The 26,951-nt window shown below is 40.0% G+C and overlaps 1 long non-coding RNA gene and 1 pseudogene across 1 annotated transcript; both read left to right on the top strand.

Annotated features, from left to right (window-relative positions):
- Positions 1 to 2,188: 2,188 nt before the first annotated feature.
- On the top strand, positions 2,189 to 12,410 carry LOC136665102 (immunoglobulin lambda-1 light chain-like; annotated as a pseudogene).
- A 7,389-nt stretch (positions 12,411 to 19,799) lies between these two features.
- LOC136664420 (uncharacterized) lies at positions 19,800 to 25,255 on the top strand. The gene is made up of 3 exons (XR_010795145.1): positions 19,800 to 19,919; positions 24,858 to 24,944; positions 25,036 to 25,255. It is a non-coding gene; the product is annotated as an uncharacterized lncRNA (long non-coding RNA).
- The last annotated feature ends 1,696 nt before the right edge of the window (positions 25,256 to 26,951 follow it).

Raw genomic sequence — 26,951 nt, 5'->3', positions numbered from 1 at the left:
AGAGAGTCATCACACACTGACAAGACACTGACCTGGGGACTGCTACTGAACATTCTGCTATCTGGTATAAACAGATTCCAGGAGGGGTTCCACAGTTGTTGCTAAAAAATCATCACAGCTATAGTCCTCCTAAGTATGGATCTGGCTTCTCATCTCCTAAATTCACATCAACACACTCGTCTCAGTCTGATTACACTTTGATTATTGATACAGTGGAGGTAGGAGACTCTGCAGTGTATAACTGTTACACATGGGACAGATCTGTTAGTGAGTACGTATCACAGTGATTCACACCATGACAAAAACCTCCTCACTGCTCACAGTCTCTTCTGCTTTCACACAGCTGTAGAAGCACAGTATCATCCACAGGACCCTATATTACTTAAGGGGAAGAGGAAAGGTTAACATTTTAGAAATACCAAAATTTACTTGAAAAATTATTTCGGTATTAAAAGGCAGACAAAATGAAGAAATTATGGAAGATATAAATAAGAAAGGAGAAAAGAAAGAGAAAAGGGCAACAAAAAAACTCAATCTCAAAGGTACAAAGTGTTACATGAAATTAAATATCAAATGTGAAGGAAACAATTGAACTCCCCTTAAATCTGCAGATCCAGACTCTCTCCATCTGCTCCCAATGGATTATAGCACTATAATAAAAAACTCATTTAAATCCCACTGATCAAAAAATGAGTATTTTTGTTATAATAAAATATACAATGTAAATTCATCTATGTCTTTAAAGGAAATCCAAACCTAATTACTCAGTGAAAACCACTGTGTATCATCTCTCAGTACGGCTACTTAAGCAGTGTCTTACATCTTGTTCATCCTCGATCAGCATGAAGGGCTACACTCTGGCTGCTCCATCAGCTGTGGCCTAATAGAGAAGCAAGCTTTGGACTGGAAGGTCTTGGATGTGATCTCCACGACTGGAAAAAATATTTGGAGGTGGTTGAGTGAAAGAAGATTCTCTCTCAATACATGACTTTTTCTTGTATATCAAAAAAAATCTGTATTTTTTTTCCACACCTCTGAACTGAATAAAAAAAAAAACATGCTTTCCTTGCCATTATGCAGCAGTTTAACCAAACTGTGCTTCTTCATTTAACCTCTCAGTGGCAGTGAACACACACATACCCTAGTGCACTAGGGCAGTGAGTACACACACACACACATACACTCACCCAGAGGGCAAGCCACTCATCCCAGTGCTTAGGGAGCAGTTGTGCGTTAGTTGCCTTGCTCAAGGATACATCAGCCATGGATGTTGAGGGAAGAGACAGTGCTGTGTCTTCACTCCTCTGGCCTTTTTGCAGGAGATCAAACCCTCAACTTTCTGTCTCTTATTTTTGAATAGTTTTAGTATTTTTTTACATTGTTTCATATTTATATCACAAAATTGAGACCTAATTGCTTTGATGCAGTTTGTTTTATAAATTATCATTCTTCCCCTGCCCCTTTCTCTCATAGACAGACTGTGGAGTGAATTAATGTTAATGTGAATGTGAGAGGAGAGGGGGTAGGTGTCAGTGAAGAATCAGAGTGAAGTGCACTGACCTGGAGATGTCCACAAGAGAGAACTCAGTCAGTACTCAACGTGGAAATAGTAAGTGTATAAGGGCTCAGTAATTCTCACGTAATCCTTTAATGCTTAGATATATGTGCTATTCATATGCATCATTGTAAATCATCTTTCTTCATTGTAACTACAGTCACAGATGAACATACACTGACTCTGTTTTAATTTGCAGCAGGGAAATCCAACTGTCCGCGACAGTGTTCAGGAAATTCATGGAAATCCGGGAGAATTAGTTTCTGGTTTAGACAGTCTTTGTAAAATATCACTAACAGAGCACCACCAATAGATAAACACATACTCTGCCACTATAAATAGAAGCTACAAGTAGCCAGACTGAACTTTGATCTGACTGTACATCATGATGATATTTATGAAGAGAACAAACACCATCCAAACACAATCCAATGTAGAAATGTAGTCATAGAAATAAATGTTTTACGTGGTCTAACTTCAGTTGATTAGTCAGGTTTCATATACAAAGTTAAAGAGCCCCCTACCTCTCTCCTCCTGACTCTTATAGCACACCCCTGCTCTCTCTCCTTTATCTGCTCCTCCAGCTGCTCATATCTCTTCACTCAGCGCGGAGAGTCATCACACACTGACAAGATGCTGCCAGCACTCTGCACTCTCTTCACTGCTCTCTCATGTAAGATTTCACAACACTGGAGCTCCTCAGCATTTACCTCCATCTAATGTGAGCATCAACTAATGTAACATGGATGCTGCTTTTATTGCAGGTGTCAGTGGTGTGACTGTGGTGACCCAGAAGCCCCCTGTTCTCACAGCCACTAAAGGAGAGAAGACCACTCTGCACTGTAATCTGGGGACTATTACTAATTTTGAAGCATGTTGGTATAAACAGGTTCCAGGAGGAGTTCCACAGTTTGTGTTAAGAAATCATCACAGCTATAGCACTTCTTCATATGGATCTGGCTTCTCGTCTCCTAAATTCACATCAACACACTCATCTCAGTCTGATTACACTTTGATTATTGATACAGTGGAGGTAGGAGACTCTGCAGTGTATTACTGTAACACACATGACACATCTGTTAGTGAGTGGGTATCACAGTGATTCACACCATGACAAAAACCTCCTCACTGCTCACATTCACTTCTGCTTTCACACAGCTGTAAAATTTACTTGAAATTTATTTTAGTAGTATTTAAGTGCAGACAAATTGAAGAAGTTTTGGAAGAAAGAGAATAAAAGATAAGAAAGGAGTAAAGAAAGACAAAAGGGCAACAAAACAATTCAATCTCAAAGGTACAAAGTGCTACATGAAATTAAATATCAAATGTGGAGAAGACAATTAAACTCCCATTAAATCAGCAGATGCAGACTCTCTCCATCTGCTCCCAATGGATTATAGCACTATAATAAAAATCTCATTTAAATCCCACTGATCAAAACATGAGTATTTTTGTTATAATAAAATATACAATGTAAATTCATCTATGTATTTAAAGGAAATCCAAACCTAATTACTCAGTGAAAACCACTGTGTATCATCTCTCAGTACGGCTACTTAAGCAGTGTCTTACATCTTGTTCATCCTCGATCAGCATGAAGGGCTACACTCTGGATGCTCCATCAGCTTTAAGATAAGTCCAAACAAGTGTTTACATCATGTGATTTTCTTGAAACAATCAGTCTGCAAAAGTCAGAGGGGCATCTGTGGCCTAAAAATGACTGTGGGTGGGTGAGTAAAGGAATATCTTACTTCAAATGAAAACATTTTACACCTTGGAACTGAATTTAAACACTACAACAAAACTGTACTTCCTCATTTCATTCATGAGTAGCAGTGAACACACACATACACTAGTGCACTAGGGCAGTGAGTATACACACCCCCAGAGTGTAAGGCAGCCATCCCGGTGCAGAACAGTTGTGGGTTAGGCGCCTTGCCCAAGGATACATCAGCTGTGGATGTTGAGGGAAGAGACAGTGCTGTTTCTTCACTCCTCCGACCCCTTTGCGGGAGATCGAACCAGCAACATTCTGTCTCTTATTTTTGAATAGTTTAGTTTTAAATTATCATTCTTCCCCTGCCCCTTTCTCTCATAGACAGACTGTGGGGTGAATTAATGTTAATGTGAATGTGAGAGGAGAGGGGGTAGGTGGCAGTGAAGGATCAGAGTGAAGTGCACTGACCTGGAGATTTCCACAAGAGAGAACTCAGTCAGTAATCAACGTGGAAATAGTAAGTGTATAAGGGCTCAGTAATTCTCACATAATTCTTTAATGCTTAGACCTATGTGCTGTTCAGTCATATGTATCATTGAAAATCATCCTTCTTTATTGTAACTACAGTCACAGGAAACTCATGCAAATCCAACAGATAGTTTCTGTCAGTCGTTGTAAAATAAAACACCACCTATATATAAACACACAGTATCCCACTATGAATAGAAGCTACAAGTAGCCAGACTGAAGTTTGATTTGACTGTACATCGTGATGAAGTCTAAAAAATAAATCTGTATCTGAAAAACACTGTACACTGAAAGGATGAATATTTGATTACAGAGATAATCCACTTCAGTATGCGTCTCTCACATCTAAATCCCAGTTTAAATATGAATTAAATGTTTTACATGGTCTGACTTCAGTTGTTTAGTCAGGTTTCATGTACAAAGTTGAAGTGAATATAAGACAATATGTGTTTTTGAAAAGTATAGTGAGATGTATTTTCTGCTACAGTTAATAAAAGTTTATTAAAACACAGAATGCACATTTTAAATTAGTGATTGATTGGCTGGGACGTAGGGCGGCGCAGCAGGTAGTGTCGCAGTCACACAGCTCCAGGGACCTGGAGGTTGTGGGTTCGATTCCCACTCCGGGTGACTGTCTGTGAGGAGTTGGTGTGTTCTCCCCGTGTCCGCGTGGCTTCCCTCCGGGTGCTCCGGTTTCCTCCCACAGTCCAAAAACACACGTTGGTAGGTGGATTGGTGACTCAAAAGTGTCCGTAGGTGTGAATGTGTGTCTGTGTTGCCCTGTGAAGGACTGGCGCCCCCTCCAGGGTGTATTCCCGCCTTGCGCCCAATGATTCCAGGTAGGCTCTGGACCCACTGTGACCCTGAATTGGATAAGCGGTTACAGATAATGAATGAATGAATGGCTGGGACGTGATAATTTTAATCCTACATCTGACTATTACTAATTAGTACTTTTCTAGGTTATAAATATCCCCACAGTGTACCTCCATTCATCTCAGGCTCAAACAAGAAGCTCTTTTTTTTTAAGAGTCTAGTGTCACCTCAACAATTCAGCCACTTCATGTATATATGCAAATTACATAAAAATAAGACCTTTTGGATGCAAAGCTGAATAAACTTGCTGCTTCAGAATTGCCCAGAAAGGGTTTAGGTTGGGTGAGGAAGCAGGTCACTGCAAAATCTGGTCATCAGCAAATCTCTTCTTCTTTAACCATTCACGGGTCTAGTGGGAAGCTTGAGATGGAGCACTGTCATGCATGAACATGAGTGTTTTCCTTATCTTAGCACCACAACCCTTCCACTAGGGCAAGAACTGCTGCTCCCACAAGGTGCATATCCCTTCAAGAGTTCATTGACAAATGAAATATGGAAGGAAATGGGGATAAAAAGACAAGAGAAAAGGGCAAAAAAAATTAAAACTCAAAGTTATAAAAGTGCTACATGAAATGAAATGTCAGAAGTGGAGCAGAATATTAAACTCGCATAAAATCTGTGGATGCAGACACTTTCCATCTGCTTGATTATAGTACTGTTGTCAGGTATCACGGGGTGGACTCACGGAGGCGGACGCACTTGCTAAAACACAGTATTTATTGAAACAACAGATGACAAAACAGAGATAGACAGAATCAAGCGATTAGACAGAATACCTATACAGAAGGAGACCTAGACAGAGACTTGAACAGAGAGATCGTACAGGGACCTGGAGGAGGAGAGCAAAACAGAGAACTGAACAAGGAGAGCTAAACAGAAAACTGAACAGATACAAAGAGAGCTAGACTGAATAAATATACAAACAGACTTCAGACAAGGGAAGCGATAGGAACAAGGTAAGGGAACGAGTGACAGACAAGACAGACTGGAGAGTATGAACAAAGGTGGAAACGCGGAGACAAACAGACTTGATAACAACATGACCTAGGAAATGAACAGAGGAAACAACATGATCTGGGAGTAGAAACAAAACAATACAACATGACTATGGAAAGGAAACAACAAGACTGGGAATTGGAACAAACGACCGACAAGAGGAAGTGAGACAAGGGCGTGACAAGACACGACAAGACAAGGGCGTGACAACTGTCATAAAATCTATATTTAAATCCAACTGATCTAATAAATTACTTTATTTGTTATAAAAAATGGTATAAATGATGGTCTTTAAAGGAAATAAACATTTAATTACTAAATGAAAACCACTGTGTATCATCTCTCAGTACGGCTACTTAAGCAGTGTCTTACATCTTGTTCATCCTTGATCAGTATGAAGGGCTACACTCCATCAGTTTTAAGGTCAAACAAGTTCTTACATCATGTGATTTTCTTGAAACAATCAGGCTGCAAAAGTCAGAGGGGCAGCTGTGGCCTAATAGAGAAGCGAGCTTTGGACTGGAAGGTCTTGGATGTGATCTCCAGGGCAGTGAGTGCACACACACACACACACACACACACACACACAGAGGGAAGGGCAGCCATAACAGTGCCTGGAGAGTAGTTGGGGATCAGGTGCCTTGCTCAAGGATACATCAGCCATGGACTTTCGAATTGTCTTCAGAGACATCTCCAATTCACTCAAGGTGAGACTGGAATTTGAGATAATCCTTCCAGCAAGCACTGGCCCCACATTAAATGTATGTGTCAGATATTCATAAAAACTTATACTACAGGCACCTTCAAGGACAGTTTACCACACAGGGTCTTGGAGGGTCATGCAACTCTTCTCAAATGGAATGCAGGCACACGGACTCAACCTTGATTAAATGTCCTCTCACACATCTTGAAAGACTGTTAAAAGAATCACACATTCCTTAATTCCTAAGTTTACCTGGTGAACAAGTTGTGTATGTGTACCACTGTGTGAAATTCCATTTAGACAATCAAAACGGGTGGAATTAATTTACGTGTTTAAAATCACCTTTTTATATGACCTTATGTAGGAACCAAGGTGGCCACATACTCTGTGTTATTTGGTTAAGAATTATGTAAAACATGGTTTGTCTGAATGATATTACTTTGTGTTAACATACAATCTATTATATTGCACAAGTATGATTCAGAATTCTGGGATAGTCATTCAACAGGGATTGTCTTTAAGTCTTTGTCTTGTCATGAGTCATACATTTTATGTGATGTCACTACCAAGGTACAGGAAACAGCCAATCAGGAGCAAGAGAGGCTCCAATCCTCAATTCAAGGCGGATTTCCTAAAATCTGGCTTAAAAACCAGTGGCGTGAAGAACTCTCTCTTGCTTCCAGGAGGCAATGCTTCTCAGCTAGGGAAGTCAGTCAAGGGAGAGGCCGGTTCTCTCTTGAGCTCTCAGTTTAGAGTTCAGCTCCTCAGAGTTCAGCTTTTCAGCTCTCTTCAGGCTTCTTCAGAGGCTTTCCAGACTCTCTTATGGCTCTTTCTTAAACAGTCTTGGACTCCTCAAGCAGAGTCCAGATAGAACAAACCCTGAAATTCCAATCAGAAGTTTTATTTTTTTTATTTCTATTAGAAAATTATAGTTTAGTAAGAAATGCTATAGTTTAACTCCAGCAAAGCTCGATGCCATGCCCAGAGCTTGAAAGAGACCTCAGACCCCTGACCCTCAAAGTCGTGACGAGCTTCAGGATCAACGATGGAGAAGGAGGCCACACGGACCCTCAGAATGATTTTATGAGCAAAAGGCCCAGGAAAGACCTGCATGGACGTGTCTCTCACCAAGAGGCAGAGCAGCGATAACTGAGAATTCCCGCAGAGACCTTCAGGATGCCACCTGCTCTGAACGAGTGGTCACTCTGTCTCTGGCCAAGAGGGAGAAGAGGAACAGCGGCTGCAGTGCTACAAGGCCTGCGTCTGCAGTACTCCAGGAAGCCGGCACTGGAAAGCACCACACGTCAGTGACATACTCCCAGCGATCACCAGTCCATCTCCAGGGATGTGTAAGGTCACATGGTTTCATTTCTTTCTTAACTCATGAGACTGGTGCTAAACGCTTTGCTGGGATAAACTATAGCCTTTTAGAATTTAGGGAAATTACCATAGAGAGATTCTCTCATATATTAATCTCCCTGTTCCTTCATGTATCACTGTAATCCATTTCATTATATGAATGTGTAATCAAAATTCAGTATTTGATATTACAATTAAAAAAACAGTTGTGTGATAAAACCAGTTTTTGGTTATTTGTTTGTGTGTGCACCTTTCTTGTACAGAATTATTACTTTTAGTTCAAATTCAATTTCAGAGCCAAGAACCTACAGGGGGTCAATGAGCATAATTCATTAATAATAATTAATTCTAGCTAATTCCGCTATATTGTATGTAAAGTCATCTAACATGATGACCTACATGTCCAAGCTAAAATTGGACAGGTAAAGACACTACATATTACTTAATGACTCCCAAACATGTAGCTTATCATAATTAATTAAGTCAGTAATTAATAATCAAATACTAATCAATAATCACTGACTCCGATATGTAGTATTTATGCCGCTGCAACGTGGGGCATAATTATTTTACTACACTTTGATGCAGTTTGTTTTATAAATTATCATTCTTCCCCTGCCCCTTTCTCTCATAGACAGACTGTGGGGTGATTTAATGTTAATGTGAATGTGAGAGGAGAGGGGGTAGGTGGCAGTGAAGGATCAGAGTGAAGTGCACTGGCCTGGAGATTTCCACAAGAGAGAACTCAGTCAGTAGTCAACGTGGAAATTGTAAATGTATGAGTGTATCAGTAATTTTCATTCTTTAATGCTTAGACCCATGTGCTTTTCAATCATATGTATCATTGTAAATCATCCTTCTTTATTGTAACTAAAGTCACAGATGAACATACACTGACTCTGTTTTAATTTGCAGTGGGGAAATCCAACAGTGTTCAGGAAACTCATGGAAATCCGAGAGAAATAGTTTCTGGGTTAGACAGTCTTTGCAAAATATCAGTAACAGAGCACCACCAATAAATAATCACACACTCTGCCACTGTAAATAGAAGCTACAAGTAGCAAGACTGAAGTTTGATCTGACTGTACATCATGAAGAAATGTAGAAATGTAGTCATAAAAATAAATGTTTTACGTGTTCTATCTTCAGTTGATTAGTCAGGTTTCATATACAAAGTTAAAGAGACCCCTCCCTCTCTCCTCCTGACTCTTATAGCACACCACTGCTCTCTCTCCTTTATCTGCTCCTCCAGCTGCTCATCTCTTCACTCAGCACAGAGAGTCATCACACACTGACAAGATGCTGCCAGCACTCTGCACTCTCTTCACTGCTCTCTCATGTAAGATTTCACAACACTGGAGCTCCCCAGCATTTACCTCCATCTAATGTGAGCATCAACTAATGTAACATGGATGCTGCTTTTATTGCAGGTGTCAGTGGTGTGACTGTGGTGACCCAGAAGCCGCCTGTTCTCACAGCCACTAAAGGAGAGAAGATCACTCTGCACTGTAATCTGGGGTCTGTTATTAATGATGCTCGTTGGTATAAACATGTTCTAGGAGGGGTTCCACAGTTTGTGTTAAGGAATTTTCACAGCTGGAGCTCTCCTAACTATGGATCTGGCTTCTCGTCTCCTAAATTCACATCAACACACTCGTCTCAGTCTGATTACACTTTGATTATTGATAAAGTGGAGGTAGGAGACTCTGCAGTGTATTACTGTAAAACATGGGATAACTCTGCTAAAGAGTGGGTATCACAGTGATTCACACCATGACAAAAACCTCCTCACTGCTCACATTCACTTCTGCTTTCACACAGCTGTAGACACATAAACTCCTATCAAAGATTCATTTTGTGTCAGAGACCCATCATATTCTTTGTAAAATTGGTTCATATAAGAAAACAGATTGAGATCTTAAGCTTTGTTTATTAGGCAGCCTTTCTCAGTTTAAATGTATACTCACACGAATAAAACCCACAAACAAGAAGAGTTTCACTCAAAATGAACACAAAGCCCACTTCACAAACAAGTGAGCACTTCACGCATCATGGAAGCCATGTATAATTTTTTTAGCTACTCTTCATTTCTCCTACACACACACACACACACACATGATGAGGAACACACTGTATTTAATCATGCATGTGACCAATAAAACAGTCTCTGAAAACATTCCCCACTGCAGACACAGTGCACTATAGTCGTGTCAGTGAAGAAAGTCTCAGCTGATTGGCTGATTAGAGATGCAGGTCCCTCCCTCAGTTCCCTATGAAAGCTCCCTCCACTCTCTCCTCTCTTCATCCTCCATTCTGTTCATCCCTCTGCTGATCACACAGACAACATGCTGCCAACTCTCTGTGTTCTACTCCCTGCTCTGGCATGTAAGATCTCTCCTCCTGCTTTTCTCTCTACACTGATGAGGTGTGTGTGAGACTAGGAGTGTGTGTGAAATGTGATTGATGCTCATACACTTCAATGTTGCTTTATGTTTCAGGGGTCACTTCACAGAAAATTGTGACACAGACCCCTTCAGTGCAAACAGAGCCGGGCCGCACTGTCAGTCTGGACTGTAACATCGCAAAGGATGAAAGCAACTATGTCTCCTGGTATAAACAGATTCCACAAGCAGCTCCTCAGTTTGTGTTGAGATTTTATTATTCTCACAGCTCTCCTGATAAATATGGAGATAATTTTTCATCTGCACGCTTCACATCTAAAGCCTCCACAAGCATCGACTACCAGCTAATAATCAGTAAAGTGGAGGTAGGAGACTCTGCAGTGTATTACTGTGGAACATGGGATGACTCTACTTCTTCAGCTGTATCACAGTGATAGAGAGCAGGACAAAAACCTCCTCACTGTTCACACTGACATCTCCATCTGACTGAGCACATCTCTCAGCTTCAGCAGAAAAGTGGAGTGGAAAAGTGGTCTATTGAGCAGGAAGTGGGAAGAAATCTCAGGAGAACAGAGCTGTGGAATTCCCAGAAACTGAAACGGGATGTGGAAGGACTCAGTGCTGATCACAGACAGTAGAAGAGAGAGCTGAAGTCTAGAGGAGGTTTCAGTTGCGCTACTTTCACTTCTGAAACTGAGGAGGTTATTGTACGGGTGATGATATGAAATGAAGCACAGTGGTATTCGGACAAGGAACAAAGCTGTTCGTCACCGGTAAGAAACTCTTCTCTTTATCTACACTTCACTTCTTTAATGTTTCAGACTCAGCTTTAACAATCAAACTGCTACTTTATAACACTGAATAAGGATTTTGTCTATTTTTATTGTGTGTTTAAAAGAAGGAGAGCATTAGAGTTGGACGCAGACATGAACCAAAGGAAGATCAATGATTTATAATTTCAGAATCAAACCCTGACTGTGTTCCTCTGTTGTGAAATTTGATAGTGGATAAATATGAAAACAGTACTTGCTGATTGGAAAGTATGCTGTAAGTCAGCTATTGCTGAAGTTACATTGCTCTCATTGCTGTCTGATGCATATGTTTTAAAGCCACATATAAGTTCTGTTGATTTTCTAACTGGAAAATTAGAAATAGCTCTCAACAGAGAACACTCGTCTGGTATTATAAAGCATACTTACAATTTAATTTCTGATTGTAAGACATGTTACAGTAAATATGACATAAAATAAGGTTTGTGTAAACTTTTTGGCAGACTTTGTATTTAATTTTATCCAATATAAATTATATGTTAAAATACATGTTGTGCATTACATATGACGCCTTAGACACAATTGCATTTGTTGTCTATTATTGATTTTGAAAATAAAATAACTAAATAACACTCACCCGATCAGAGCTTTCCAAACTTCTACATGCAGCCGTTTCAAAATTAAGCAAACTATACTTTAAGTCATTTTTTAAAAAAATATAACAAAAAACTAAAATACTTTTTCATGGTCTCTCCATCTTCCTCTCTGTTCCTCAATGTAACTGTAAAATACTTTTTTCTTTTTTAATATTCAGTATAACTCCTTTATGAGAAGTGAAGGTTCGATTTACTCTATATTTATTTTTAAGAAATTTATTTAAATCAATTAAAGTGTTTACAACAGGTGTTTTCCTTTAGAACGTGACAAAAATTATACTTTCATTAACAGCAAACTGGGCACAACTTCAAACAGTCTTTAATTCTCATTGTTTGTAGTGTATTAAATCATGTCTTTATCTGTTTCTCTGATCAGACGCTTCTGCCCCGGCTCCTGTTCTGACCCTCTTCCCTCCGTCCAGTGAAGAGCTGAAGTCTAACAAAGCCACTCTAGTGTGTGTGGTCAGTGATATGCCCACTGGGTTTGCTGATGTGAGCTGGCTGGTGGACAGTAAAGCGGTCAGCAGTGGAGTGACCACTGGCTCTGCAGAGCAGCAAACCAATAAGAAATTCAGACTGAGCAGCTTTTTGACCATTGAGAGGTCAGAGTGGGAGAAAGATAAAGACGTAACGTGTCAAGTGTCTTCTGCCTCAAAAACCGCCAGTAAAAAGTTGAAGAAGTCTGAATGTATCGTCTGAACCTGATCACATCTGATACATCTTCATTCTTTTATTCTTCACAGTAACAGAGCTTCATAGAAACAGTAGTTTAACGTGTAGTGACAGAACGCTGACGTCATTAACAAACACTGGATCATCTCCTGCTGACGTAGTCATTTATCTTTTCTGTTTTATAACATGTTTGTTTGCTGAAGTTTAATAAAATGCATTACTAAAGAAACTGTTGTTCATTTTTCATGGTGATGGAGAGTCCAGTAGAATGTTCTAGATATTAATCAGAGACCTCAGCAGCTCAATGAAACACATGTAGAGAATAAGAGTGAGAATGACTAAAGGAGTGAAACATGTTTCTACAGGATTATAAAATGATAAGATAATAAACTGACTGTAGAGTGAAGAGAGATATGGACATTCAGCTACACTGAGATGTTGTGAAACCTGTGGTCACTGATAATGTCACTGGAAATGAAAAATAATGATCTAAAGCAGATTAGAGTCAGTGGTCACTGTCCAGACAAGTGTAGTACAGAGAGTGAATTCAAATGTCAGGCTCCAGTGAGAGATTCAGATCCTGAGGCATAAACTACACTCAAAAAGAGCCTGAAAGTTTTCAGAACGTTATACTGAATATTTACCGCTACTCTCACAACAGATACACAAATTAAAAGAGAAAAACGTGTAGGTGTCTTATGGCGGGGGGAATAAAGCGAATGTAGAAAAGGGGATGTGCAGTGAACCCGTTGCGACCCGTAGACGGGGACCCGTGGAACATTAGTGAACATCGCCATCTGTCCGCAGAAGAGTGAACTGCTGTCTACTGCAGTCCAAAGAAGAAGGCATCTACATTTTACATCTGGGCATCAGAATTAGACGTAGGAGCTATTAAAGCAAATGGCCTTGTCTGACGAATCCGATTTCCGCAGAAAAAAAAAAAAACAGCCTAACCAGCTCAAGCTGTTTGACCAGTTTAGCTCTTGACCAGCATATGGGTTTGTTTTTGTTTAAGTTTGATGGTTTAGCCTGTCTACAAACATTATCAACCTGAACAACCAGTAAGACCAAGCTGGTTAGCCAACATGACCAGCACCTGGTTGACCAGCATGACCAGCATTTCCAAAGTGATCGACCAACACCATCAGTAAGACTGAGCATGACTAAAAAAAGCTCAGGAGCTGGTTAGACAGCTAGTTTACCAGCATAGGGTATGTTTTAATCTGATGAGCAGTTTTTTAACCACCTTGACCATCAAAGCTTAGACCATACAACACCTGCTACCAGCAAAAGCTGGTCTTGAGCTGGATTTCAGGGTCATTTTAGCTCTGTTTAAATAAGCAACATTCTCTGGGTCATATTCACAATGAAAACACTAATGCACTATGTTCATAGATTTAAAAGATATTTCCATACAACTGAGCGTATAATGACCTTGAATTAAAAATACATCTCTCTGCAGAATCATAATCCAAAAGAGGTGAATTGTGCTGTTAGTAACTAAAAGTATAATTTCTTTAAAAATAATTTAAAACTTAAAACTTATCATCACTCAGTATTAACGTTTGAGTCAGTAGTGTGCAAATAGACTCAAAAGTGTTTAAGACTTAGTCTATTGATATAATTCTAGTTTATGGTGTGAGTCCTCCCTCTGCCCCCCTCCTTCTTACTGCATCTTTTCTCTCCGTTAAACACAGAAACTGATACATAAGACACTGACACACACTGAGGATACACCTGCTCAACACCACGTTGATTTTTTAGCTCTATGCAAATTAATGAGTTTCCGTTTCTTATTTTAAGAGAAACACTGTAAGTGAATGCAATTAATGATATGCTTTTCCCCCCTAAAGTATATGAATCTTTCCAAACTTTATGGTAACAAATTATTCTGAAATAAACATAAATGCAATAATAAAAAATATACATTTGATTTAACAAACAACTGAAATGCATAAAGATGCCTACAATACAGTCATTTTAGTTAATAATACTGAGCTAGTGTCCAAGAATGATGTGGGTATTCAGTGAAAGCTGGATTCTGCTTTTTTGGCAGCAACATCTGATCCTGAAAAATTACAGATGAAGAAAAATGAAGAAAATGAACCAAAAATCCTGTTTAACAGCAGACATTCCTTTTAATTTAACACTGTTTCATTTTCTCTGTGTAGATCCTGTTAGTTGTGTTTATTTATTTATTTACTCATAAAAACATTTTTCATTATTTTAACATCTAACAGAGTCAGTCAATATAAAAAAACGTATACAGATACATTATTACATTAATATCTTATTAACACATTAGAGTGCTGTATATGATCCATTTGGTGTGTGGTTGATAGACCCCACCACGCCCACCACAACTCTCTTATAGCACTACCCTGCTCTCTCTGCTCCAGCTGCTCATCTCTTCACTCAGCACAGAGAGTCATCACACACTGACAAGATGCTGCCAGCACTCTGCACTCTCTTCACTGCTCTCTCATGTAAGATTTCACAACACTGGAGCTCCTCAGCATTTACCTCCATCTAATGTGAGCATCAACTAATGTAACATGGATGCTGCTTTTATTGCAGGTGTTAGTGGTGTGACTGTGGTGACCCAGAAGCCCCCTGTTCTCACAGCCACTAAAGGAGAGAAGACCACTCTGCACTGTAATCTGGGGTCTGTTACTAATTTTGAAGCATATTGGTATAAACAGGTTCCAGGAGAAGTTCCACAGTATGTATTAAGTAATCATCACAGCTGGAGTTCTCTTAAGTATGGATCTGGCTTCTCGTCTCCTAAATTCATATCAACACAATCATCTCAGTCTGATTACACTTTGATCATTGATAAAGTGGAGGTAGGAGACTCTGCAGTGTATTACTGTAACACATGGGACAGCTCTGTTAGTGAGTGGGTATCACAGTGATTCACACCATGACAAAAACCTCCTCACTGCTCACATTCACTTTTGCTTTCACACAGCTGTAGAAGTATAGTGTCCTTAAGAGGAACATATAATATTGACTTGGGTATTTAGTGTTTTATTATATTTAAAGAGTGTTTTAATAGATGGGATGTGGAGTTAGCATAAATGGTGGTACAAAACAATAAATAAACTTAAGTCGAGCTGGTCAATTATACCTTCAGCTAACAGGCTAGCAGGTCCTTCTATTAATATTTTGTGGTAAGTTTTTCTGCAGTGCAGAAAACATCTTACTCTAATCACTTGTAAGATTCAAATTCAATGCCAAATTCAAATTATTTTTACCACAATTTTACCTAAAGAAATAGTGGAATAAATAAAGGTCATGTAATAATATAGAGTTCTACTGTATCATCATTGTGCGGCACGGTGGTGCAGCAGGTAGGTGGCGCAGTCAGACAGCTTCAGGGGCCTGGAGGTTGTGGGTTCGATTCCTGCTCCGGGTGACTGTCTGTGAAGAGTTGGTGTGTTCTCCTTGTGTCAGTGTGGGTTTCTTCCGGGTGCTCTGGTTTCCTCCCACAGTCTAAAAACATATGTTGGTAGGTGGATTGGCGACTCAAAAGTGTGAGTGAATGTCTTTGTTGCCCTGTGAAGGGCTGGCGCCCCCTCCAGGGTGTATTGCTGCCTTGCGCCCAATGATTCCAGGTAGGCTCTGGACCCACCACAACCCTGAACTGGATAAGGGTTTCAGATAATGAATGAATGTATCATCATTACAATTTACAAATCACTGTAACGTGATTACTATTATATGTCACTGTACATGCTGTACACAAACACTTCGGTCTATTATGCCTTCTCAGAGGCTGACAGAATTTGAATTTTTTCAGCTTGCACTTCTTTAAAAAATTGTAATCCACCCTTCTGCCACCCCATGTCTAAAATCCTGAAAACTCCACTGTCAGAATCAGAAGCACTGCAGGAGAGTCACTGAAGCTTTGATACCTCAACACTGAATCCTTTACATCACACATTATGAGAAACACACAGGATTTAATTATAATCATACACAGGATAAGATGTAAAATATCCTATGCCAATCCATTAGAGCTTCACACAGAGCTTCCAGACTCTCTTCCTACCTGCAGCCACAAAATGTCTGTTGTTTGAATCCTACCCCTCAACAATAAAGTTGACGTGGCCGTTTATGACCCTTCACAGGGGTCACCAAGTAGACACCGCCCCTCATCGGTGTTTCACTAAATTAAGTCCACAACAACTCCAGAAGGCTCAACAGTGAAGTCTGGTGTCCCAGACCCACCCCACTCCAAGCGAGCTTTATAGTCCTACCTCACCCTTTTCGATCATCAACCATAAATCCACACTGGCCTCCCTGGTGACTAAGCCTGTACCTAGCCCCACTGGCACCGTTAATGCATGCTCAGTGCCACCAGTTCCATGTGAACTTTATGTGCTACATCACCAACAACCACAATAGCACCTCTACAGTGCATTTCCCCCCAATAACACCTATCTCCACCAGTCTTATATGTACCTGCCACCCACGTTCCCTCACCTCAGCCACCAAGTCTGTGTACTTCAGCTTCTTCCTTTTGAATGCTTCATCTACTGCATCCTCAAATAGAACAGTTAACTTTATGAAATAAACTATCCATTTACTTTCAGAGTAGAGAACCATGTCTGGCCTCAGTGTAGTTAATACAAAGCACTCTGTGCAGTTATTTTACCTACGTCCACCAACAATCTCCCATCTACCAATATTTATAGCTTGTGCATGCTCTTGAACAAGTTCCTCCTCAAGCACACACCTAATCCCTTTATTACTACAGCCACTCATTAATGCATTAACATCTAGGTGATTGCTGTCCAACCTGCTCAACACTGGTCTGCTGTTTTAGCTGTTTATACGAGTGAAGCAAATAAAAGTGTCCTGAGCTTAAGGGAAGAAAGGAATTAAGAGAAGGATTATACACAGATAAAATAAAGAGTACAAGTAAAAATCAACATGTTTATGATGTTTGATCATGGTAAGATTAGCAATTTTACTTACAGGAAGACAATTTTAGCAGAATATTTCTATTGGGGGTATTTAGCAAATGAGAATTATATATATAGTATTTGTAGTTTATAGAGCCCTCCCTCTTCCCCTGACCCTCTTATAGCACACCCCTGCTCTCTCTCCTTTATCTGCTCCTCCAGCTGCTCATCTCTTGAAAGTTGAATCTAATCTAATCTAAACACCATCCAATGTAGAAATGTAGTCATAAAAATAAATGTTTTACGGTGTCTAACTTGGGTTGATTAGTCAGGTTTCATATACAAAGTCAAAGAGACACCTCCCTCTCTCCTCCTGACTCTTATAGCACACCCCTGCAGCTGCTCATCTCTTAATGATTAATTAATGATTAATGATTATAATGCTATGTGGTATAAACAGGTTCCAGGAGGAGTTCCACAGTTTGTGATAAGGAATTATCATGATGGGAGCTCTCCTAGGTATGGATCTGGCTTCTCGTCTCCTAAATTCACATCAACACACTCGTCTCAGTCTGATTACACTTTGATTATTGATGAAGTGGAGGTAGGAGACTCTGTAGTGTATTACTGTAGCACATGGGACAGATCTGTTAGTGAGTACGTATCACAGTGATTCACACCATGACAAAAACCTCCTCACTGCTCACATTCACTTCTGCTTTCACACAGCTGTAGAAGTACAATATCATCAACAGGACTGTACACAGGTGAAAGAGGAACGTTTTCCATTTACAAAATAGCAACACTTTTTTGACGGCTGAACAGTGGCACAGCAGGTTAGTGTCACAGTCACAGCTCCAGGGACCTGGAGGTTGTGCGTTCATGTCCTGCTCTGGGTGACTGTCTGTGAGGAGTTTGGTATGTACTCCCTGTGTCCGAGTGGGTTTCCTCCAGGTACTCTGGTTTCCTCCCACTGTCCAAATACACATGTTGGTCGGTGGATTGGTGGCTCAAGTGTCCATAGGTGTGAGTGTGAGTGAATATGTGCGTGTATGTCACCTTGTGAAGGACTGGCGCCCTCTTCAGGGTGTGTTCTTGCCTTGCGCCCAGTGATTCAGGGTAGGCTCTGGACCCACCGCAAACCTGAACTGGATAAGTGGTTACAGATAATAAATGAATGAAATAAAATTTATTTGAAAAATAATTTCAGCAATAAAATGCAGGGAAAAAGAAAGAAATTAAGGGGATAAAAGGATTTAGTAAAGGATTCCAAATCAAGTCTCATTTACAAATATGCTACATGAAATCAGAAGTCAGATATGGAGCAGACAACAAAACTCTCATAAAACAGAGGCAGACTCTTTCCATCTGCTGTGAATTGATTACAGTATAATAATAAATATCACAGGGCAGCATGATGGCGCAACATGCAGTGTCTCTCTTACATAGCTCTAGGGTCCTGAGTTTGTGTACAAGCCCCACTCCGGGTGGATGTGAGGAGTTTGGTGTGTTCTCCCTGTGTCTGCATGGGTTTCCTCTGAGTGCTCCGGCTTCCTCTTATGGGCCAAAGACACACACAGGTAGGTGTACGGGCTACTCAAAACTGACCATAGATGAGAGTAAATGTGTGAGAGTTTTGGGTGCCCTCTGATTGACTGGTGCCCCCTATTGGGTGTGTTTCTACCTTGCGTCCAGTGATTCCAGAAAGGCTCTGTACACACCCCTACCCTGTAGCGGTTACAGACAATGGATGACTGAAAAACATTGTACATTGAAAGGATGAAAATTTGATTCCAGGGATAATCCACATCCTTTTAGTATGCATCTGTCACATATCAGGTCTGACCTCAGTTGTTTAGTCAGGTTTCATATCTAATGTTAAAATGAATATAAGGTGACTCTAGCTGTTTTTGTAAAGTGTAGTGAGATGTGTTTACTGTTACAGTTTATTAAAGCACATTAAACCTAGGAACGCCAACTTCATGTGGCAGCATTCAGATTTAAAATCAGTGATTGTTTGGCTGAGATGTGATCATTTAATTAATACAGGTTACTATTATTAATTAATACCAGGTCATGGTGTATATAACCCCAGTGTACCTTCATTATCTCAGGCTCAGTTCAGAGGCTTTTTTCATCAGAGTCTAATGACACCTCAACACTTCAGATTTGTAATTAGAAATGTTCAAGGAATAAAAAAGTGTTTCTATTAAATGAATGAATAATTTTTATGCCTTTTCAATAAGTCAATGTCAGGAATTATTTTGACACAACATTATGCAAATAAATAACTATTACCTTCTATAGCACAAAAATGTAAATGATACATGTGGTGTGTTAGTGTTGTCTACAGCCCCCTCCTTCTAACCCCTCCTGCCTCTCTTATAGCACACCCCTGCTCTCTCTCCTTTATCTGCTCCTCTCTTCACTCAGCACAGAGAGTCATCACACACTGAAACGATGCTGCCAGCACTCTGCACTCTCTTCACTGCTCTCTCATGTAAGATGTCACAACACTGGAGCTCCTCAGCATTTACCTCCATCTAATGTGAGCATTAACTAATGTAACATGGATGCTGCTTTTATTGCAGGTGTCAGTGGTGTGACTGTGGTGACCCAGAAGCCCCCTGTTCTCACAGGCTCTAAAGGAGAGAAGACCACTCTACACTGTAATCTGGGCTCTGTTACTAATTTTCAAGTTGTGTGGCATAAACAGGCTCCAGGAGGAGTTCCTCAATATGTGTTAAGAAATCATCACAGCTATAGCTCTCCTAGGTATGGATCTGGCTTTTCATCTCCTAAATTCACATCAACACACTCATCTCAGTCGGATTACACTTTGATTATTGATACAGTGGAGGTAGGAGACTCTGCAGTGTATTACTGTAGCACACATGACAGATCTGTTAATGAGTGGGTATCACAGTGATTCACACCATGACAAAAACCTCCTCACTGCTCACATTCACTTCTGTTTTAGACGTAATCAGAAGCACAGTATCATCAACAGGGACCTACTCAAATCGAGGAGGAAAGTTTAACATTTAAAAAATATCAGAATTTACTTGACAAATTATTTCAGCATTAAAAGGCAGGCAGAAATTATGGAAGGAAACTGGGATGAAAAGATAAAAGGGCAACAAAAAAACAAGTCTCAAAGTTATAAAAGTGCTACAGGAAATTAAATGTCAGAAGTGGAGCAGAATATTAAACTCGCATAAAATCTGCAGATGCAGACACTTTCCATCCGCTTGATTATAGTACTGTCATAAAATGTACATTTAAATCCAACTGATCTAATACATGAATATATATTTGTTGTAAAAATGGTATAAATGATGGTCTTTAAAGCAAATCAACATTTAATTACTCAGTGAAAACCACTGTGTATCATCTCTCAGTACGGCTACTTAAGCAGTGTCTTACATATTGTTCATCCTCGATCAGCATGAAGGGCTACACTCTGGCTGCTCCCTCAGCTTTAAGATAAGTCCAAACAAGTTCTTACATCATGCGATTTTCTTGAAACAATCAGACAGCAAAAGTCAGAGGGGCAGCTATGACCTAAAAATGACTGTGGGTGGGTGAGAAAACGAATATCTTACTTCAGCTGAAAACCTTTTACACCTCGGAACTGAATTTAAACACTACAACAAAACTGTACTTCCTCATTTCATTCATGAGTAGCAGTGAAACACACATACACTAGTGCACTAGGGCAGTCAGTGTACACACCCCCAGAATGAAAGGCAGTCATCCCAGTGCAGAGCAGTTGTGGGTTAGGCGCCTTGCTCAAGGATACATCAGCTCTGGATGTTGAGGGAAGAGACAGTGCTGTTTCTTCACTCCTCCGGCCCCTTTGCGGGAGATCGAACCAGCATCTTTCTGTCTCTTATTTTTGAATAGTTTAGTTTTAAATTATCATTCTTCCCCTGCCCCGTTCTCTCATAGACAGACTGTGGGGTGAATTAATGTTAATGTGAATGTGAGAGGAGCGGGGGTAGGTGGTAGTGAAGGATCAGAGTGAAGTGCACTGACCTGGAGATTTCCACAAGAGAGAACTCAGTCAGTAATCAACGTGGAAATAGTAAATGTATAAGGGCTCAGTAATTCTCACGTAATCCTTTAATGCTTAGACCCATGTGCTATTCAATCATATGTATCATTGAAAATCATTCTTCTTTATTGTAACTCCAGTCACAGATGAACATACACAGACTCTGTTTTAATTTGCAGAGGGGAAACCCAGCCGTCTGTGATCGTGGTGAGGAAACTCATGCAAATCCAACAGATAGTTTCTGTCAGTCTTTGTAAAATAAAACACCACCTACATATAAACACACAATATCCCACTATGAATAGAAGCTACAAGTAGCCAGACTGAAGTTTGATTTGACTGTACATTGTGATGAAGTCTAAAAAATAAATCTGTATCTGAAAAACACTGTGCACTGAAAGGATGAATATTTGATTACAGAGATGATCCACTTCAGTATGTGTCTCTCACGTCTAAATCCCAGTTTAAATATGAAATAAATGTTTTACATGGTTCGACTTCAGTTTAGTCAGGTTTCATTTACAATGTTAAAGTGAATATAAGACAATAGGTGTTTTTGAAAAGTGTATTGAGATGTATTTTCTGCTACAGTTTATAAAAGTTTATTAAAACACAGAATGTAAATTTAAAATTAGTGATTGATTGGCTGGGATGTGATCATTTTAGTCCTACAAATAACTGTTACTAATTAATAGTTTTCTAGGTTATAAATATCACCATAGTGTACCTCCATTTATCTCAGGCTCAAACAAGAAGCTCTTTTTTTTTTACAAACCGGATTCCAAAAAAGTTGGGACACTAAACAAATTGTGAATAAAAACTTAATGCAATGATGTGGAGGTGCCAACATCTAATATTTTATTCAGAATAGAACACATCACAGATCAAAAGTGTAAACTGAGAGAATGTATCATTTTAAGGGAAAAATGTTAATTTCAAAATTTCATGGTGTCAACAAATCCCAGAAAAGTTGGGACAAGGCCATTTTTTTACCGTGTGGCATCCCCCCCTTCTTCTTACAACACTCAACATAATTCTGGGGACAGAGGAGTTTCTCAAGTTTAGAAATAGGAATGCTCTCCCATTCATGTCTAATGCAGGCCTCTAACTGTTCAATCGTCTTGGGCCTTCTTTGTCGCACCTTCCTCTTTATGATGCGCCAAATGTTCTCTATAGGTGAAAGATCTGGACTGCAGGCTGGCCATTTCAGTACCCAGATCCTTCTGCTACGTAGCCATGATGTTGTGATTGCTGCAGAATGTGGTCTGGCATTATCTTGTTGAAAAATGCAGGGTCTTCACTGAAAGAGATGACATCTAGATGGGAGCATATGTTGTTCTAGAACCTGAACATAGTTCTCTACATTAAGGGTGCCTTTCCAGACATGCAAGCTGCCCATGCCACAAGCATTCTGACGCTTCTGAACGGAGCGTTGATAACAACTTGGGTTATCCTTGTCCTCTCTGGTCCAGATGACATGGCGTCCCAGTGTTCCATAAAGAACTTCAAATCTGACCACAGAACAGTCTTCAATTTTGCCACACTCCATTTTAAAAGACCCCTGGCCCAGTGCAAATGTCTGAGCTTGTGGAGCTTGCTTAGAAATGGCTCCCTCTTTGCACTGTAGAGTTTCGGCTGGCAACGGCGGATGGCACAGTGGATTGTGTTAATTGACAATGCTTTCTGGAAGTATTCCTGAGCCCATTCTGTTATTTCCTTGACAGTCGCGTTCCTGTTTGAGGTGCAGTGAAGTTTAAGGGCCTGGAGATCACGAGCATCCAGTATAGTTTTTACGGCCTTGACCCTTACGCACAGCAATTGCTCCAGATTCTCTGAATCTTTTGATGATGTTATGCACGGTTGATGATGATAACTTAAAAGTGTTTGCTATTTTACACTGGGTAACACCATTCTGGTATTGCTGCACTATTTTTCTGCGCAACAATGGTGGAATTGGTGATCCTCTTACCATCTTGGCTTCAGAGAGACACTGACATGCTGAGAAGCTCTTTTTATACCCAATCATGTTGTCAATTGACCTAATTAGTGTTAATTGGTCTTCCAGCTGTTCGTTATATGCTCAATTACCTTTTCCAGCCACTTATTGCTACTTGTCCCAACTTTTTTGGGATTTGTTGACACTGTGAAATTTTGAATCAACACAATTTTCCTTTAAAATGTTACATTTACTCAGATTAAACTTTTGATCTCTCATCTACGTTCTATTACGAATAAAATATTGACATTTGCCATCTCCACATCATTGCATTCAGTTTCTATTCACAATTTGTTTAGTGTCCCAACTTTTTTGGAATCCGGTTTGTATATTTTAGAGTCTAGTGTCACCTCAACAATTCAGCCTCTTCATATATATGCAAATGATATAAATTACATAAAAATAAGACCTTTTGGATACAAACCTGAATAAACTTGCTGTTTCTGAATTTCCCAGAAATTTTCAATAGGTTTCAATTATTATAGGGTCCAATTAGGGATTGATTTAGAGCAGCTGTGCTGATTAAGAAAAGGATCTATTGACATGTAGCCAAAAATACATGGATGCATAATAATTCCAAACACACTGTAGAGACCCCTCCCTCTCTCCTCTTAACTCTTTATAGTACATCCCATCAGGACCCTACACAGGTGAAGAAGGAATGTTTACTATTTAAAAGACAACATTTATTTGAGAGCAGCACGGTGGTGTAGCAGGTAGTGTCTTAGTCACACAGCTCCAGGGACCTGGAGGTTGTGGGTTTGAGTCCTGCTCCGGGTGACTGTCTGTGAGGAGTTTAGTGTGTTCTCCCCGTGTTCTCCACGTGAGTTTTCTCCGGGTGCTCCGGTTTCCTCCCACGGTCCAAAAAACACGTTGGCAGGTGGATTGGCGACTCAAGTGTCCATGTGTGTGAATGTGTGTGTGTGTGTGTGTATGATGCCCTGTGAAGACTGGCTCCCCCTCCAGGGTGTGTTCCTACCTTGCGTCCAGTGATTCCAAATAGGCTCCATACACAGCGTGACCCTCTAGTGGTTACAGACAATGGATGACTGAAAAACACTGTACATTGAAAGGATGAAAATTTGATTCCAGGGATAATCCACATCCTTTTAGTGTGCATCTGACACATATCAGCTGATGTCAGTTGTTTAGTCAGGTTTCATATCTAATGTTAAAGTGAATATAAGGTGACTCTAGCTGTTTTTGTAAAGTGTAGTGCGATGTGTTTACTGCTACAGTTTATTAAAGCTCATTAAAACTAGGAATGTCAACTTCATGTGGCAGCATTCAGATTTAAAATCAGTGATTGTTTGGCATCATTCTAAATCTGAGAGGAATAGTTTCTGGGTTAAACAGTATTGTAAAATATCATTAACAGAGCACCACCAAGAAATAAACACATACTCTGCCACTATAAATAGAAGCTACAAGTAGCCAGACTGAAGTTTGATCTGACTGTACATCATGATGTTTATGAAGAGAACAAACACCATCCAAACACAATCCAATGTAGAAATGTAGTCACAGAAATAAATGATTTACGGGGTCTAACTTCAGTTGATTAGTCAGGTTTCATATACAAAGTTAAAGAGACCCCTCCCTCTCTCCTCCTGCCTCTTATAGCACACCCCTGCTCTCTCTCCTTTATCTGCTCCTCCAGCTGCTCCTCTCTTCACTCAGCACAGATTGTCATCACACACTGACAAGATGCTGCCAGCACTCTGCACTCTCTTCACTGCTCTCTCATGTAAGATTTCACAACACTGGAGCTCCTCAGCATTTACCTCCATCTAATGTGAGCATCAACTAATGTAACATGGATGCTGCTTTTATTGCAGGTGTCAGTGGTGTAGTGGAGTATGGACCGAATAAAGAGATGAAAGTTCTTAATAAAGACTCTCCCCCTAACAAGGATTTTTGTCTGCAACAGAATCTCACATTCCACAGAACTGCTGTGTGCAAAAACGCTGCACTCTTCCCCCACACGAACTCACCTAAAGTCTACATCAAAAGAACGCCTGTCTAAACTCCAGATAACAAACCCATTTTATGATGCTCTTAGGAAAAATAAGAACAAACAAAGTGGTGAGAACCAGAGTTAAAAGGACTTTTTATGACGAGTGGCGCTTAAACAACAAAACGTTATCTCGAGCCTACTAAACAGACAGCCCAGATGGTCAAACTCGGGTTGACCTCCTGGTAACCATCCGCACAGGACAAACAGCATGGACCAACAGCGATCCCAAGTGGACATTGGCGAAACTACGTCTCGCCCGAGGTCGCCTAAACAATAACAAAAATTAATCAAATTCTGAAAAAATATGTGTACGCGATATGTATGAATGTCACTCTTTGTGTCTTCAGATGAACACCTATCAACCAATGAAGTGATGTGTATTACTGTTTTCAATCATGAAAGAAAGTTTCTGTCTCTAACTAAGAAAACGAATTAATATCTTCTAACATGATATTGTAGTGGGACGTAAGCACGACGTACCCAAAATAAAATTATATGTAGATGTTTGATATTAATAATCTAGGACACATATTATGCTATACCACAAGTATGTATAAGTAATTTCTATGATATTCAATTTCGTGTATACGTGTATCTTTTTTCCTCTCTCTGAAACATGAAGCTAGAGGAGCCTCGGACCCCGGATCCAATCAAAGGAAGGACACCTCCCAATAGGGCATGACCGCGCTACATTTGAAAAGAGGGTGCCGACTCATTTCTTGGTCTCTTAGTTTTTTTTTTGTACTCTCTTACACTCTCTTGCTTTTTACTCGCTCTTACTGCTGAAACTTCCTCTCTTATTTTCCAAATCGCTCTCTTACTTCACGCGCTCTATCTTAAGCTATCTCTCTAAGTTCTAACCTCTCCAAGGAGACGGTTTTCTCTTCTCCATGCCGAAGAACAAAGACTTTTAAATTACCTCACTAAGCTCCCAGGAGACGTCTTGAGTTAGCTAGTATGAAAGAAATTTACGAATACGTCGAGTGATTTGAATACATTCTTTTCTTTTAATTGTGTTTATGTTTTATCGCCCAATCTAAGTTTAATCTCATGAGTGATCAAAGTAGGTGAAACTTATTCATGGCCAGAATAAGATATCACCTCTTTAGATTAGTTGAAAGCGGATATATTAGCGTTATAAACCGACTTCTGAGGGCACAGTTTCTGGAGATTCGACTGACGAGCTAAACACTCTGAGAAGCCACCCCACGCAGGGGAAAGACCAGCCAAGCCTGCAATTCTCCTAAAAAAGGGAACTCCCGATCGACATCGCCCCGTCTAAGGCCAAGAGTGCCTTACTCAACCTGGAGGGAATCTCCTTCTCAGCTGGCCTACCTTCCACGACGCGGGGAGTACAAGAAACAACCCCTAGAGCACGGAGGTTAAACAGCGGGACTCGACAGCTCGGTGAAAACGGCAAAAAGAGTAAGCAAGCCAAAATTCATTCACTCTCCAGAAGCTGGTGCCTAATTAAGTCCCTTGATAGATGTATACACTAAGTAAAACCTCAGTTAGCAATACATTAGTCATAAGTCCTAGTGCCTAGCTTATCTTTAAATTCGAATCGGCTTCCCCTGCGTTGATGCCATGAGATTTCAAGATTATGCTATGTTAAGTAAATATCCTTCTTCTTTTTGTTAATAAATACCTTCATTATTTGAAATCACAGTGTGTGGAGTCTGTTCATTAAAAGTCTGAAGATCCTGAAGAACTCACTTAGTTTGGCCATTATTCATT

Source organism: Hoplias malabaricus, chromosome 13, assembly GCF_029633855.1.
Source record: "Hoplias malabaricus isolate fHopMal1 chromosome 13, fHopMal1.hap1, whole genome shotgun sequence".
NCBI classification, from domain to species: domain Eukaryota; kingdom Metazoa; phylum Chordata; class Actinopteri; order Characiformes; family Erythrinidae; genus Hoplias; species Hoplias malabaricus.
The sequence above is the reverse complement of the archived record's forward strand: the minus strand, read 5'-3'. Positions and strand labels throughout refer to the sequence as shown.